Here is a 16,729-nt window from a genome sequence, read left to right as displayed (position 1 = left end):
CAGTTTTACCCCCATCAGTTAACCCTGATGGTACCAAGGGAAGGGTGTGAAGTTGGCTGGTACATTGGTTCTCTGGGAGAGGGTCCCTGAAGGCTTCTAAGAAACACCAGGGTTACTGGGTGGACCAGGGAGAGACTTCCCCCCTCAGAGCCCAGCCTGCCCGGCTCCTCTCCTGGTGGGCTTCAGCACAAGTCTGCTGCTGTCTGCATGCAGACACCCCACAGCAAAGCAGGCAGATGAAATGGGCCCTTTCCCTCTCCACCGATCTTCATTCCCTCCCCGCCCCCGCCCCCGCTGCCCCTCCCTCTCTTCCTCCTGGCCTTATATTCTCCCACTTTTCTTCCTCTCCCAGCTCCTTCTGTCTCTCCAGCCTTCCCTCCTTCCCTCCCTAATTCCCTAATACTCATTTCCCCCGCCCTTCTTCCCCCTTGCCCTCCCCCTCTCGGCTCTGAAATTCCAATCCCGGGAACCTTCTCCAAAGAGATTTGGGATGGAGTGAGGGCGGGGAGGGGGGAGGGGGAGGGGGGGTTGGAGGGCAGTGACCGGGAGGAGGGATGAGTTGTGTTTGCAGAATACTAGCAAACCAGGCTCGGGCTCGGAGGGTTCCTCCACCTCCTGGCTGATTCCCCCGAACCTGGCTGAGTCGGGGAGGAGGGGGAGGAGAAAAGTGGAGGGCTGGTCCCCCGCTTGGGAGAGTTGAACCCCTTCCCCTTCCACCCTCCCCCCAAAAAAATAGGCTACGGGATCCATCAGGGAGGAGTCAGGCCTTGGCCAGGGAGAGCCGGACCCAGGGAGGATCTCCGGACCCCAGCGGTAAAGAGAGGGGCAGCTGGACCCCGAGCTTCACCCGCTCCCTCCTAAGCCGCTTTGCCCCGCCCCCGGAAAGCTTGGGGCTAAGCAGCCATCCCCCTCCCTCCACCTTCTCGCCATCCCCATCCCCCACGCTGACTTTCCATTGCTTCGGGCTGCAGCTGCAACTGCAGCTGGAGAGACTCAGGTAAGACCTCCAAGAGAACAGGGCGGGGTCCGTCTAGGGCTTCCTTTGGATTTTAGAAAAACAAGGCACAGTTTACAAAACATCCATTTTGCTGGGGTTAGAGTTAGAGATCATAGCGATCATAGGATTTAGATCTGGGAGGGAGCTACGGGATCTCATCCAACCCTCTTATTTTATAGATGGAAAAACTGAGACACCACTCATCCTCAGGTTAAATTAACCAAGTGAAGGTTGTGGAAAGATGACTCGGCCAGGGAATCATGAGAAGTGAATTCTAACCACAGCTTGGCCCTGCAGTGTTACTATGACCAAGGTTGGGGGAGGGGGGGACAATCTTAGTTACTTTATTTGTCAAATGGAAATACTAAGGCTCAAAAGAGAATGCACTTGGAAAGTTGACCAAAAGTAGCAAGGCTGGAAAAACCCTTAGGAATCATCTGGTGCAGCCCTCTTGTTTTATAAAAGAGAAAACAAAAGCCCAAAGACAAGGCATAATCCTCTGTACAAGTATGGAAGGCTAGTCCTGGGATTTCTCTTTTTTCTCTAAGGACCTAGAAGAGATAAGGAAGAGGGGATAAAGGGAGAGAGAGACTGACAGACGAGAGGAAAACAATTAACAGGGAGGGAAGTAGACTTCAACTCAACATAAGGAAAAACTTCCCAATAATCCTATTTGAAATTGGAAGAGAAATAGTAATCCCTCTGACCCTTGAGGTCTTTAAGTGAAGGATAAATACAAATATTTATCAAGAATGGTATAGACCGGCTTCCTGATCAGGGAGAGGTTGGGCTAAATGTCCTTGGAAGCCTCTTCTAGCTTTGCAATTCTGGGAAAGCCTAAATTCCCTCTTTCTGTTATCCTTCCTTTACATCATTTAGATTAGGCATTTAGCCTCAACGTAGATCTGCTCTGCTTCCTTTTCTCCTTCCTTATCCTTTTAAGTCTCAGACTTGCCTTGTCTATTTGTCCAAACTGGAAGGGATCTCTGAAAGGAGCGTGAAAGGATTTGCTTAGTGTCACATTAGGGCCAGAGCTGGGTCGAAGATTTCAGATGCCCCATTTCCTCCTTCCTTCAATTCTAAGAGGCTAGAATTCTGGCTTAGACAACATTTGGAATCAGTTTCCAGTTTTCCATGAAGGTGTGAGGAATCTTTCTCCCTGCGACTGTAATGCTTCACTGCTTTTGAATGGTCCCTATGAATCATCTTTCAGTTGCTAACAGACAGCAGTCAAAGGCAGAAACTGACACTTGAGTTCCTTCTGGCTTCTCCTGTTCACTGGAGTTTCCAATTCCTACATCTAATAAGATAATTACTCTTACTCTAGACTCCCTGAGGGGAGTCAAAGATTAAAGTCATCAAGAAGTTTTCTCTATTCAAAATCAGCTGATAATTAAAGTCTGTATTTTTAGACATTCATTTCATTTTCCAAGAGGGCTATGGCTGCCAAAGCAGGCCCCTAGGGGCTATTGGATGGTCCAGAAAACTAAGCTGAAATTTAATGATTCATTTAGTGAAATGGAAACTAGACTTGTGTTTTCTACCTAATCAATATTCTGGAGCAAGCTTCTCTTGAAAGACCCACCTCTCCTGAGGGAGCAAAGGATTGTATTTTAGATGAACCTCAATGGGTAACTTGGAACACATTTGATGTAGTGTTAGAGGACTTTGGTTCGAACTACAGTTCTGATGCTTATGTTACCATAGGCAACACTTATAGTAACTTGCTGTGATCCTCAATTTTCCCACCTGTAAAAATAAAGGAATAAGACTACATGTTTTAGTGTCATTTAAAAAAAAATAACTGAGAAAAGGTTAAATTTGCCTGATTTTAGGTTAAGGACTTCAGTCAATAGTTTAACACATTTTATTGTTGTTCAATCATGTGTGACTCTCCATGACCCAATTTGAGGTTTTCTTGGCAAAGATACTAGAGTGGTTTGTTGTTTCCTTCTCCAGCTGATTTTACAAATGAAGAAAGTGAGGCAAACAGGATTAAGTGATTTGCCCAAAGTCACAGAGCTAGTAAGTGTCAGAGGTCAGATTTGAACTCAGGTCTTCCTGACTCCAGGCACCTACCTCTATCCACTGTGCCACCCCGTTGAAGCCATAGTCGTTTTGCAGTATGGAGCCTTTGTTGAAATCAATCACATTTTTTGGATTAGGGATAGGGAGAAGAGAGAATGGCAAAAGATAAAAGACAAAGAGAAAGGATGAAAGGAGATGTAGGCAGTGAGTGGATGCAATAAAGGGACAGAAGCAGCTTCCTGAAGGAAAAAAAAGGAGCTGGGAGGTTGAGGAAATTCTGAAATAGTAATAAACTACTTTTTTCCTCACCCTGCTGTTTATGTGAATTATCGACATGCAAGTCAACAGTGGCTTTTAACGTGAATTAGCTGGTTAATCACAGCAGTGATCTTATGATCATAGATTTAGAACTGGAAAGAGTCTTACAAGTCACTAGTCCAGTCCCTTCATTTTACAGATCTTTATCCTTAAAAGCAAATGTACACACATTCTGGCAGAGGCAGCAGGTGGAAAGAGCACAGGACTTAAAATCAGAAGGCCAGGGTTCCTGGTACTTATTTCCTGTGCAACCATAGACAAATCACATCATTTCTCTGAATCTGTTTCCTCATCTATAAAATGGAGATAAGTGTATTTGCCTTACCTACCACCCAGGAATGATGTCAAGGTAAATAAGCTAATATTTGTAAAGTGCTACAGAAATTTCAGCTGTGATCATAATTATAACTACAGTTATTACTGGTGAAAACATCCAGATTACCCAAGCCTCCCCCTCAAAATATTATGCTTGTTTCAGTTATCTAATTTGTGAGGAATACAATATGTTTTGGCTAGTACTGTATTTGGGGGTCAGAAGATCTAGATTCTAGTACCATCTAACCCACCTGCTAGACACATGACCTTGGGAGTGTCCCCTTGTCTGGGCTTCAGTTTCTCCCTCTAAACTGGAAATTGTACTCCTTGCCCTGCTTCCCTCTCAACTCTGCTGTTGGGGTTTTTGGAGGTAATAGACGGGATGATGTTTGGGAAGCCATGACTCCCCATACACACTTGAGAAATTACTACTATTGTCTTTGCATTCATTAATTGCGTGTCTCATGGACTTGTGATGTGTATATATACATATATACATGCATATGCATACATATATGTACACACATATATACACGTGTGTATACATGTATATATATTTTGGTTAACAGTCTTGATTAACACCTCACTGTATGTTAAAGTCTGCTTGGGGCTCAGCAAGTCTGAGACATTTCTCATGCTATTCTTATTTCTTGACTCCACCATATCTCAGGTGAGTAAAAAGACTATAGAACATCAGAGTTAGAAGGGCCTAGAGCACAGAATGTCAAGGCCGAAAGGGACCATTGGTTGTTCACTCTCTTTGACCCCGTTTGAGGTTTTCTTGGCAAAGATGCTGGAGCAGTTTGCTATTTCCTTCTCTAACTCATTTTACAGATGAGGAAATTGAGGCAAACAAGGTTAAGTGACTTACGCAGAGTCATATGTCTAGTAAGTATCTGAGGCCAGATTTGAACTCAGGAAGATGAGTCTTCTTGACTTCAGGCCTATCACTGTCCACAATAAAGATAAATAACGATAACCATAATTTATATAGCATCTTTAAAATTTGCAAAGCACTTAATATATGTTATCTCATTTGAAACTGTCACCCTGTGAAGTAGGTATACTGTCTCCATTTTCCAAATAAGGAAACAGAGGTTTACTGACTTGGTAACAAGTTACACAGCTAGTAAGTGTCTGGGAGCAGGGACTGTTGAACACAGGCAAGGCTGTGATGAAACCAACTCTTGATCTTATCATTAAATATTGGTATAAACATTAGAAATCAGCAAACACTACAAATCAGGGCTTGAATTATTGTTGGGTTAGTCACGTAGGCTTTAGAAAGTGACATAAAATAAAGTAGTGATGCAGATTAACTTTAAAAGTGTCTTGTGGACTTTTAAATTGTAAATATTTATCAGCCCACCATTGACAAGTCTCCTGCCTCCAGAATCAGTATGTTATCCACAATACCACAGTACTTCTCACTGTCATAACCGATAGTACTCTAAGAGTCCATCTAGCCTGTCCAACCCCCTCATTTACTGAGGAGAAAACTGAGGTCCAGACTGGAGAAAGGATTCATAGCTCATTCCTTAGTGCCATAGAGCCAAGTTCCCTCCATCATCAGCATCCATTCTGGGGAAACAATGTTCAAACTGACTTTGCTCCTTCCCCCCAAAGACAGGTTACAATACATGATTCATTATGTTGCTTTATTTTTCCATGAGGCTTAACATGGCTTTTTATCTTTTTCGAAAGAAGAGGCAGTGTGGTATAGTGTTAACGGCAGTGGGCTAGGAGACATAGGATCTTAAATTTTAAGAACTGAAAGGGAACTCAAGAAAGCACTGAATCTAGTCACCCTCTACCTGAGCAGGAATCCCTCAACCATCCTCCACCCAAAGAGTTCCTGGGATGTAGAGCTTCCCTCCTTCTATGTCTGTTCCACTTGGGGGCAACTCCATTTGTTAGAGGGTTTTTCTTTTGTCAAACCAAAATCTACCTCTGCATCTTTCTCTACCACCACCATCATCACCAGCTCTCTGAGGTCAAGGAAAGCCTAACTGCTCTAGAATCTTGGCCAAGAAAACCCCAAATGGGGTCACCAAGGGTCAGATATGACTGAAACCACCGAACAACAACAACATGCAGTCTATTCATCCTCTCTCAAGTCAGATCTCATCTCTGAGACTTCCTAGCTTCATGAACTTCTAAACTATCGAGTCCTGATACCACCTACTTCCCTGGGTGTTATGAGAAAAGTGCTTTGTGTAATCTAGAAATGAGAGTTAATCATGCCGTTACTCTTTTTTTGAAATATATTTTTCATGATAACAGCTAGCTTCACATGGTAGTTTAAAGTTTACAAAGTCCTTTATATGTGTTATTTTGTTCAGTTCTCACAACTCATTGAAGCGTAGCCACTATCTCCATTGGTTTTATAGATGAGGAAACTGAGGTCCATGGAGGTAACCCTTACCTCCCAGCAGTAATTGTCTGAAACAGAATTTGAACTCAGGTCTACGTAACTCTTGGGTGTAGCATTATATTTATTCACAATAATACTCATATAAATGCAATACTGCCATGCCATGGGTTGGGACAAATTAATGAATTGGCAAGCATTTATTAGGCACTTACTATGTACAAGGCACTGTGCTAGATGGTCGAAATATAAAAACAAAAGTCTTTGCTCTCAAGAAACTAGCATTCTATCCAAGGAAACAATGTATGTACACAGAGAAGAATATACAAAGTAAATAAAATGGTCCACTTTATTACTTTATACGCTTTTATATTTGATCCAGTAATAAAACATCCCTGTAGGGTAGACTTTAGACTAAAGTTTGTATCTTGTTCCTGGAGTCACTGAATAAACAGCCCCTTGCTGAGCTCCTACCAGGGCTTCTGGCCTCCTTCCAGGGGGAGTTGGCTGCCAGGCTGCCCCTCAAGCTGGCAAGATTTCCCAGAGGACGCTACAGTGAGTGAGCAGCCCTGTGTTTCTAGTGACTCCTTCTATCTTCTTTTCTAGCAGTTGCCGTTTCCTTTTTGCCTCTTGGATGGAAACTTTAGAGTTGGTTTTGAACTTGACCAGTGTAGCCAAATGCTCCCTCTTGAGATCTGGTTCCCTACATGCCCTTGGGGGATCTGGTTCTGATGACCTGGTCTGATTGCCGCAGCAACAACAGAAGCAGTCCAGGAGAGGGCTTGGCCAGGCTCAACAGGCAATTGCTCTGCTGAAGGTGCTCTCGCTGGGAGAAGCTGGCAGGTCCTCCAGCCCAGCAAGGAGATGTTCCTGGGACATCTCATCCAAAGTCACAGGTAGGTCAGAAACATGGCACAGCGACACGAAGAGGGAAGGGTCTTGTAAGGAGTTCTCATTTTACAAGATATATAAGAAGAGACAGAGACAGAGAGACAACCAGAGAGATAATGAGAGAGAGAGAGAGAGAGAGAGAGAGAGAGAGAGAGAGAGAGAAAGAGAGAAAGAGAGATACAGTAATAAGTATAGAAGGATACCATATTAGACATCAAAAGATCTGGGTCCAAATTCCAGGTACTTCTTGCTACCTGGGTACCAAGCTTGAACAAGTCTTTCCACATATCTCTGGAGCCTCAAAGTTTCTCGTTTGGAAAATGAGTTTAAACAATATGTCTAATTGTGATATCATATTTTGGTTTATTACAAAGGTCACTAAGCAAGTCATCTGACTTCTTGGACCTCAGTTTTTCATCTGTAAAATGAGGGAGTTAGACAAGATGGCTCCTGAGGTCCCCGCCAGCTGTCATTCTGTGCTACTATAGTCTTGTGCCTGATGTGAATCCTGTCTTTGCCTCTTACTACCCATGGAAAACCAGGCTTGTCCCTTCATCTCACTGTGTCCCAGTTTCCTCCTCTGTAGAATGAAAGGGTTCCTTCTTTCTCTGAACTGAATGACTCTGAGTAATATGGTCATTCTTACCCAAGCTGTCTGAGATCTGTACAGGGGTGTCTGAAAGAGGATATCTTCATTCCCAAAGAAGGTGGAGGGGAGAGGAAATTAGCTGAACTTGTCAGGGAGAAACTTAGATTTAAAGAAATGGAGACTGTGAACTCCTTGAGAGCAGGGATGTGTGTGTATGTGTGCACACACACTTAGCACCATTCCTGGCGCATAGTAGGCAGTTAATAAATGCTAGTTGACTCGTTGGGTGACTGAACCCTAGAATACTGTGGGATTCTGAAATAGGTGATCAAAATACACTAGAAATCTCAGGGCATTTTGTCTGGATGCCTCAACCTACACCACCCACTCACTATGACCCCCCATCCCCAAGATGAGTTTAATTTATCCAACTTTCCTTTGACTCATTTGTGATTTGTGTGCATGTCTTGATCCTTTTAATTAACTACTTGAGGTCAAATAACAGTATTAATTTTCATCTCTATAGCCCCAGCACCAAGCACAGTGCATAGCACATAGAAGGTGCTTCATATATCTGGTGATTTGAAATGAATCGGAGAAACTTTAGAGGTCATATAGCCCTGAGGTATCAAACGTGCTGCTGTAGAGCACCTGCCAAGCAACACTCCCTAATGCTTCTGAACCAGATTAAAATGGAATTGAGAAATATCTAACAAAATGAATAAAAATACAATAAAACATAGATACCATTACAATTTAAAACTAAGTCAATGTGCAACCCACAGGAATCGTTATGTATAGTTTAGTGTTCCCATTTCTATATGAGTTTGACACTGCTAATATATCCCAACTCTCTGTTCACTGCTAATTAAAGAAGGATGATTTTATCCATAGTGAGTAATTGTGGGGGTTGCAGATGACAGGAGCTGTCCAGCCATATCAGATTAGAGGGGATTGGAAGGCAGATTTGCTACACAAATATTAAAACATGGTGGTGCCCTTTGACAACTGAATGTTAATTTCAGAAACTCTTTGTGAAACTCCAACCCCTGTTTAATCTCAGCATTGAACCCTATGATCTGGCACTGGAGTTGGCGTGGTGTGTTAGAGAGTATGCTGGCCTTAGAGCCAGAAGGCTTGGGTTCAAATCCCACCTCTGAAGCTTACTACATGTGTGATCTTCAACAAGTCATTTCCCCTTCTCTGACAGCCATGTTCCCCATCTACAAAATAAAATTGTTTCGCTAAAGGATCTCTAGGATCCATTCTAGCTCTAAACCTATCTCTTCATTCAATCCCCTCAGCCTCTGCTTTTGAACCTGATATTAACCCTTCTGATTTAGATAACCACTTTCCACCTCTGGGCCCTCAGTTCAGCCATGTGGCCCTGATTTCCAAGTCAGGCTTATTGTACAAACTTCTAGGTCCAAAACTCTTGGATGTTGCCTTTCCTCATTCCAAAGTGGGATAGATTTTAGCCTCCACCATAGATCATTCTGAGCCTAAACACACAAGAAGTAATATCCCTATCCCTGCCCCTCTCAGCTAACGCCAAGAATCCCTTCTGCTCCACCTGCAGCATCTCTGGCAAGGGCTCATCATCAAATCTCTCCTTGGATACTCCCCTTGATAGGGAGCTCACTACCTAATGAGGAAACTCAGAAATCTTTCTTATTCATGAGTTTAGTTACATCACTATTCTGCTCAAAAATATTCAATGACTCCCCCTTTCCTACTAAGTTCAAACTCCTAATCACAATATTTGACACACTACCATCTGGCACCACAGTGAACCTGGTCACAGAACCTGAGTTGCATTCCCACTTCTGCCTTAAGGTCTGTGTGACTTTGAACAAGTTATTTGATTTCTCTGGGCTTCAATTTCCTCACCTTTAAAGTAAGGGGTAGTAATACTAGTACTAGTAGTACTAGTAAAAGCAGCATTTGTATAGAAACTATGTGCCAAGTACTGTGCCAAGCATTTTATAAATATTATCTCATTTGATCCTTAGAACAATCCTTTGAGGTGGGTGTTATTTTTATCCCCATTTTACAGTTTAAAAAAACCTAAGGCAAAACAGAAGTTAAGTGACTTGCCCAGGATCATATAGCTAGTAATTATCTGAGGCTAGATTTAAACTCAGGTCTTCCAGATTCCTAACTCAGGACTCTATCCACTGAGCCACTTTGCTTACTTCAAAGGCTCTTCTAGTTCTAGTTCCATTATACTGTAATCTTTTCTAAGTTTATCTCACATCGCTCACCTTCATAAACTCTGTAGTCCAACTGAACTGTATATTTCCCTGCTCCAAACATGCCCTTTGCTCTCTCTTCTGAATGCCTTCACTCATGCTATTCCACGTATGTGGAATGCCATCCCCTCTCCCCCGTTAACCTGGTGAATTCTCACCATCTTTGAAAGTTACAAACATGCCACCTCTTCCTTGAAGCCTGCTGGGAGCCCTCTTTTCATAACCTACTCCCATTGAACTGCATATAAAATTGTGTCTCTCTCTTATGTGATTATTGAGTATTGTTGTTGAGTTGTTTTTCAGTTGTTCTGACTCTTCATGACCCCATTTGCAGTTTTCTTGACAAAGATACTGGATTATTTTTCCATTTCCTTCTCCAGCTCATTTTACAGATGAGGAAACTGAGACAAATAGGGTTGGTTAAGTGACTTGCCCAGGGTCACACAGCTAAGTAAATGTCTGAGGCCAGATTGGAGCTCAAGAAAATAAGTGTTCCTGACTTCAGGTTCAATGCCCTATCCACTGGACCACCTAGCTGCTTATTCAGTAGTATTGCATATCACTGTCATCTGTGTTAGGGCCTTAAATACAGATTTATATTCCATCCTCTAAAATCTTCATATCTCCCTGTCCTAACACTTAGCATACTCTGCCTTGCTGTTAGCTGTTTATGTAAATGCCATTGCCTCACAGATTTATAAGATTTAAGTGCTGGGAGGGACTATAGGGAATTCTTTAAGGGGGCAGCTGTAATGCAGTAGATAGGAGTTTTGGGCTGGGAGTCAGAAACCTGCTTTCAAATTTTGGCCCTGATGCTAACTCATTGTATAATTCACAGGCACCATAATAGACTGGGGTGGTAAAACCAGTACACATTGAATAGATCCTCTTTTGTTTTCAGAGAACAAACAACATCACAAATGATGTCTTGACTTGGGCATGAATTGAATTTATGGCAATGAATTGCATAAAATCATCTCTTCCTGAGTCATTGAAGGCTAGTGGCAGAACAAAAGTCAGTGGCCCAGGATGTAGCAGATGACCTTGGGATCTTCCATGTGTGACCAAGCTTTCAGTGCCCCACAGCCCCTACTTCAGCCACCTTTGTGGCCACTCATCCACCCATACCACTGGAGTAGATGCTCCCCTAACTCACTGAAGGGTTTGAGGCCTGTTGTGTACCCTCAACCTGGTTTAGTTCATCTGCCTAGAAGGTTTACTGCAGGTGTGGCCACTGTGATTGCTGTAGCTTCTTGGAGCCACAGGTGAGACTTGGGTGAGGGTAGACACCAAAGATAGACAAGCAGCCCTAAAAAGGGCTTGGCAGACCATGTACCAGAGATGCTAGTCCTCCCTTAACATTCTATCCACATATTGAGTACCTGTTCTACAAAGGACTGCATGCTAGGATGGCGGTCCTTCTAGATTCACTTACATCATTCCGTCATAGTTTGCTTCCTACCCTGCCTGTGAGCTGAACTGGCTCATTTCTCCAGGTTCTCAACTAGAACAGATGAGATTTGTGTGTCCCCAGAAGACAGAACTGTGACCAAGAGGGAAAAGGAGGCAGATTTCCACTCAGTGTAATAAAGAACTTGGAAAAGGTGTCCTTGGGATATAGTGAGTGCCATAGAAGGTATCCAAGTGGAAGCTGAACCAACCCCTTCCAGGGGAGGCTACAGAGCAGAAGTTCTTCACCTTTTTTTTTTTATGGATCCGTTAGGCAGTTTGGTAAAGCCTATGGAGCCCTCCTCAGCATCATGAAATAATTGAAGGAAATGCTAAATTTCAGTTAGCAGTCGATGTAAATTAAAAGGTAATTTTTCCCATCCAAATTCATAGCTTCCTTTTCTGGGAATCCCTGCTATGTAGGCACTAGGAGGTACTAGGAGGAAGATTGGGCCAGATGGCCTCTAAAGTTCCTTCTTCAGGGATTCAGTCAGCTCCATTCTTAAGCATTTATGACACTCCTGTTGTATACTGAGCAGTATTCTGGGCCTCAGGGAAAAAAACAAAATTTAGATGAGCCATAGCCTCTACCTTCCTAGAGCTCAGACTCTGCAGAATGATGCAGGACTGTATCTACCCTGAGATATTTATGACCATACATCGCACAGTACTGGAGTTGGAAGGAACCTTAGAGGTTATATAGTCCACCCACCCCTATTTTGAAGATGAGGAAACTAAAGTCTATAAAAGAGAAAGTACTTATTTAAGGTCACACAGTCATTGACAGAGCTTGGATTTAAACTCAGTTTTCCTCATTCTAAGTCCAAGGATATTTCTTGCAAAAATTTCCATTTGATAAATATTAAACACCTATGTTATGTCAGACATGATATATTACCAGAAGAGGAGGTGGACTGGTCACCTAGAGAGATAGAGATAAATGGATGGGCTGAGTGTTATATTATTATCCAAGAAATTTTTTAAGTTTCAGAAGAAGGTTCGCAGTGCATTGGGTAGGCCTCCTATAGAAGAGTTATTGAAGTACAAGGGCAAGAATCATGGAAATCATGGAGAGGTTACCATATATCCTGTGCTACTCACAGAAGAAATCTCATGGATCCCTCAAAGTCTAAACCAGACTTTGCTACATAAGTTGAACATGGCACAGTCCCTACCTGCAAGGGGCTTACTGTCTACCAGGGAAAATATAACATATACAAATAAGCACGATACAGGACAGGATGTGATGAGGCTGATGAGGGATCCAGGCTAACATAGGAAATTATCAGAGGGATAGTTCCTTTTTCAAGTGAGGCACAAGGAAGGTTTCATGAGGATATAACCCCTGGCCTGGAATTTGTATAAAGGAAAGGATTTCTAACACTGGAAATAAGGGGGTATTCTGAAGGTGGGGTTGGGAGAAGGTCCCAGATCAAGTGAGAACTGAATGAGCTGCAGAAATGTATGGAATCAAGAGAAAGCAAAATGAGCTATTGGCAATTGGGAGCTGTCCAGGGTGGGATGAGTTTCCTTGAGAAGTACTACTGGGAGCAGCTAGGTGGTACCATAATGCATAGACCACTGGGCCTGGAATCAGGAAGATTTCATACTTTCTGAGTTCAAATCCAGCCTCAGACACTTACTAGCTGTGTGACCCTGGGCCAGTCACTTAACCTTGTTTGCCTCAGTTTCCTCATCTGTAAAATGAGCCAGAGAAGGAAATAGCAAATCATTCTAGTATCTGCCAAGAAAACCCCAAATGGGGACATGAATGAAAAATAACTCAACAAAAATAGCTCCCCATCCCATGACAACATGTAAGGAATCTCATAAGAGAAATTCCTACTCAGATATGGATTCAACTAGATGTCACTGGGGTTTCTTCTTGCTCTGAAATCCTGTGAGAGACCTAATTCCCTCCCACCCCTGTTTGAAGCCCAGCTGGCACCCTCCCAATTCATTTTTATAGGCTTAAGGGTACCTTTTGGTACAAGATTCCAGCACAAAATCCTGATTCTAGGATCCCTTTTACAAATTAACTCTAGAAAGGAAAAAAGTCTATGCTAGTGGCCTTTGCTTCCTCTGCTCTCACTTCTCAAGCCTTTGTAGTCTATCCTATCTCATCACTCAATTGACACTACTTTCTCTACATTTACCTCTTAATTAACAAATCTGAAGGCCTCTTTCCAGTCATCCTTCTTTACCTCTCTACAGCTTTTGACATTAATGGCCCTATTATCCTTTCAGTCATTCCCTCCTGCATTCTCCTAGTTCTCAATGCCTGACTGCTCCTTTTCAGTCCCCTTTGCTATGTCCCTCTTCTTATATATGAGTATACTGCACATTCTTGTTATCCTCTTGGTGATTTCATCATCTCCCATGAGTCTAATCATCATTGCCTACTGTGTGATCATGGGCACATTGCTTAACTGCCATGGGCCTCAGTTTCTTCATCTGTAGAATGAAGGGAGTTGGAGTAAATGGATGCTTTTAGCTTTTCAGTTTTAGAACACTAATCCTATGAGATCTATACAGATGAGCCCTAGGTTTATATATCCTGACCTAGTCTCTCCTCTAGACTTCAGTCTTGTTACATCAAGTACCTAGTGGATAGTTCAGAATGAATATATCACAGGCATCTTAATACTTAAAATATCCATAACAGAACTCACTATCTTCCTCACTAAATCCTCCCCACTTCTTAACTTCTCTTTTTCTGTTGAAGGTTCCACCTTCCTTCTAGTCACTGATGTTAGCGATTTCAGACTCCTTCTTCCCTCCTTGCTCTCCCTCACCATATCTCATCATCATCCAATCAGTTACCAGGTCCTGTCAATTCTATCACTGCCCCCAATCTGTACTCTTCTCTTGATTCACACAACCAGCACCTTAATTCAAATTGTCATCACTTCTCAGCTGAGTTATTGAAGTAGTCTGCTGATTGGAGACTAGCTGTGTGACTCTGGGCAAGTCACTTAACCCTGTGTGCCTCAGTTTCTTATCTGTAAAATGAACCAGAAAAGCTTCCAGTCTATCCTTTTCAATCCACCCTTCACACAGCTGCGAATTTGAGGTCCGTAAAGCACAGGTTTGACCAAGTCATCACTCCCCTGTTCAAGGAGTTCCAGTTCAATTTTGAAGTCAAGTTTCTTAACCTGGGATTTATGTTTTCTTTGTTTTTCTTAACATTTCAACGCTATCATTATCCCCATTTTACAGATGGAGAAACTGAAATAGGCAGAGATTAAGTGACTTGCCCAAAGTCACAGAGCTAGTAAGTATCTGAAACTGGATTTGAATTCAGGTCTTCATGACTCCAGGCCCAGTGCTTTAATTGCTGTGCTGCCTAGCTGCCTCACTGGCACAGTGGAAAGAATGTTAGCATTGAAGTCAAGAGATCTAAGTTTGACTCCTACCTATACCATTTATACTCTATGCAGGTACCCATGGACAAACCACATAAACTGCCTGAGCCCCGATTTTCTCTTCTGTCAAATAAAAGACTTAAACTAGGGAACTTCTGACTTCCCTTCTGCCAGAGGTGTCAAACATGCCCACATGCAACTTAACAACACTCCCATGAAGCCTGAATCAGATTAGAATGTAATTGGAAAATATTTAACCAGATAAATAAAATTTAATAAAACTTAAATAACATCACATTGGAAAACTAAGTCAATATGTGATCCATAGGGATCCTTGTCTATAGATTAATGTTTCTATGAGTTTGACACTGCTGCCTCAAGCTCTCTATGAGAGCTCACTTCAAGTATTTGCATGGAAGGCAGAATGGATTTGCTTTTTTTGGTTCCATGGGACATAACAACACCAAAAAGAAATGAGAAGATGACATGAGACCCTGGAAAGTCAGTCCACTGGCTTTTTTATTAAGTGACAGAGAGTACAAAATGGGTTCAGAACCTGAGTTCCAATACTGCTTCTATTCTTTATGACCGTAGTTGATCTGGAACCAATCACTGAAGCTCACTGTGCCTCAACTTCATCTCTATAAAATGAAGACTTTTGGACTATCAGAGATTCCCAAACTTATTTGGCCCACTACCCCCTTTCAAAAAAATTTCAGCACCCCATCCCAAAATCTACTTTCTTTAACCTTTTAATAGTTGTTTTGGAAATTTGCATCATTTCAAAAATTATAAAATATTTTTAAATGACACATCTTAAGTTTAATAATTCATTGTAAATTTGTGGGGGTTTTCCTGCATTTACATTTTGATGGTGCAGTATTGCATTCATATAACCATATAGCATCATATTGTAAAAAAGTCATTACATGCACATATTCCTGTCAGTACATGCAGGACTTTCCGACAATGCACAACACACTCACCATCAACACTTGCTTGTTAAGACCTGTCAGTGGACTTGACTGCTGATTGGCCATAACTTACATTTTGGTTGTTTATTTGGAAAGTAATGTAATCGCTATGACTTTAACTTGGTTACGCAACAAATGAAACACATACAAATGGTTTTCAAGATTCTCTTATGTTCTCTTCTTTTTTCTTGAATACCTCCTAATTGCACCTGAGGCTACTACTGCCCCCTGGATCATTCCAGCGCCCCCCAGGGGGTGGTACTGCCCACTTTGGGAACCTGTGGACTAGATGATCTCTCAGCACCATTCCAGCTCAAAGCCTATGATTCTAAATTCTAAGGAGATAGATTTTGGTTTAATATTTTAAAAAAGAAAACCTTTCCACCAGTTGAATGGCATGTCATAGTGGAAAGAGCCTTTTGTTTAGATTCAGGAAACCTACATTCAAATTTTCACCCTGACATTGACTAGCTGGTTTGACCTTGGATATGTTTCTTCTCTTCTCTTGACTTGAGTTTCCTTGTATGTAAAACAAGGAAAGCCATTCATGTCTATTTCTGCTTGATGGGAATGTTGTGAGCAATGCCCTTGAGGGGCAGCATAATAAGGTAGAAAAAGCTCTGGGTTTAGAGTCAGAGGTCCTGAGTTCAAAATTCAGATTTACCATTTATTCGTTCCGTGACAATGGATAAGTCATTTGACCCATCAGAGCTTCAGTTTCCTCATTTGTAAAATGAAGGGTTGTACTACATCTTTAGGGTCCCTTTTGTTGTTCAGTCTTGTCTTTGTGACCCTATTTGGGGTTTTCAGGGCAGAGATACTGGAGTAGTTTACCTTTCCTTCACCTTTGTTTGAGCTCTAAATTTAATTGAACAAGAATTTATTAAAAATGCCTGCTCTATACCTGGCACTACGCTAAATTGTACAGAGACAAAGACATACATAGATAAAAATAAAACCACCTCTTCCCCCAAAGAGCTTACATTCTAACTATTGACCATCAAATGCACACTTCTATAAAATGACCAATTAAACAAAATGTCCTATGAACTCACATTTCTGCTAAAATTTACGAAGTGTGAGTATATCTGAGTGTATTTCTCTGCAAGTGTGAGCATCTGTGTGATTGTGAGAATTGTGTATCAGTGTGTGTGTGTGTGTGTGTGTGTGTGTGTGTATG

At 42.1% G+C, this 16,729-nt stretch overlaps 1 protein-coding gene across 1 annotated transcript in view; it reads left to right on the top strand.

Annotated features, from left to right (window-relative positions):
• Positions 1–819: 819 nt before the first annotated feature.
• The window catches only part of C1H14orf180 (chromosome 1 C14orf180 homolog), a 50,821-nt gene continuing 34,911 nt past the window's right edge, over positions 820–16,729 (top strand). The window contains exon 1 of the mRNA XM_072630066.1: positions 820–997. The gene's annotated coding sequence lies outside the window, so the exon portion shown is untranslated. The remainder of the gene's footprint in view (positions 998–16,729) is intronic.

Source organism: Notamacropus eugenii, chromosome 1 (genome assembly GCF_028372415.1).
Source record: "Notamacropus eugenii isolate mMacEug1 chromosome 1, mMacEug1.pri_v2, whole genome shotgun sequence".
Lineage (NCBI taxonomy): Eukaryota > Metazoa > Chordata > Mammalia > Diprotodontia > Macropodidae > Notamacropus > Notamacropus eugenii.
This window is presented reverse-complemented; position numbering and strand designations above follow the sequence as displayed.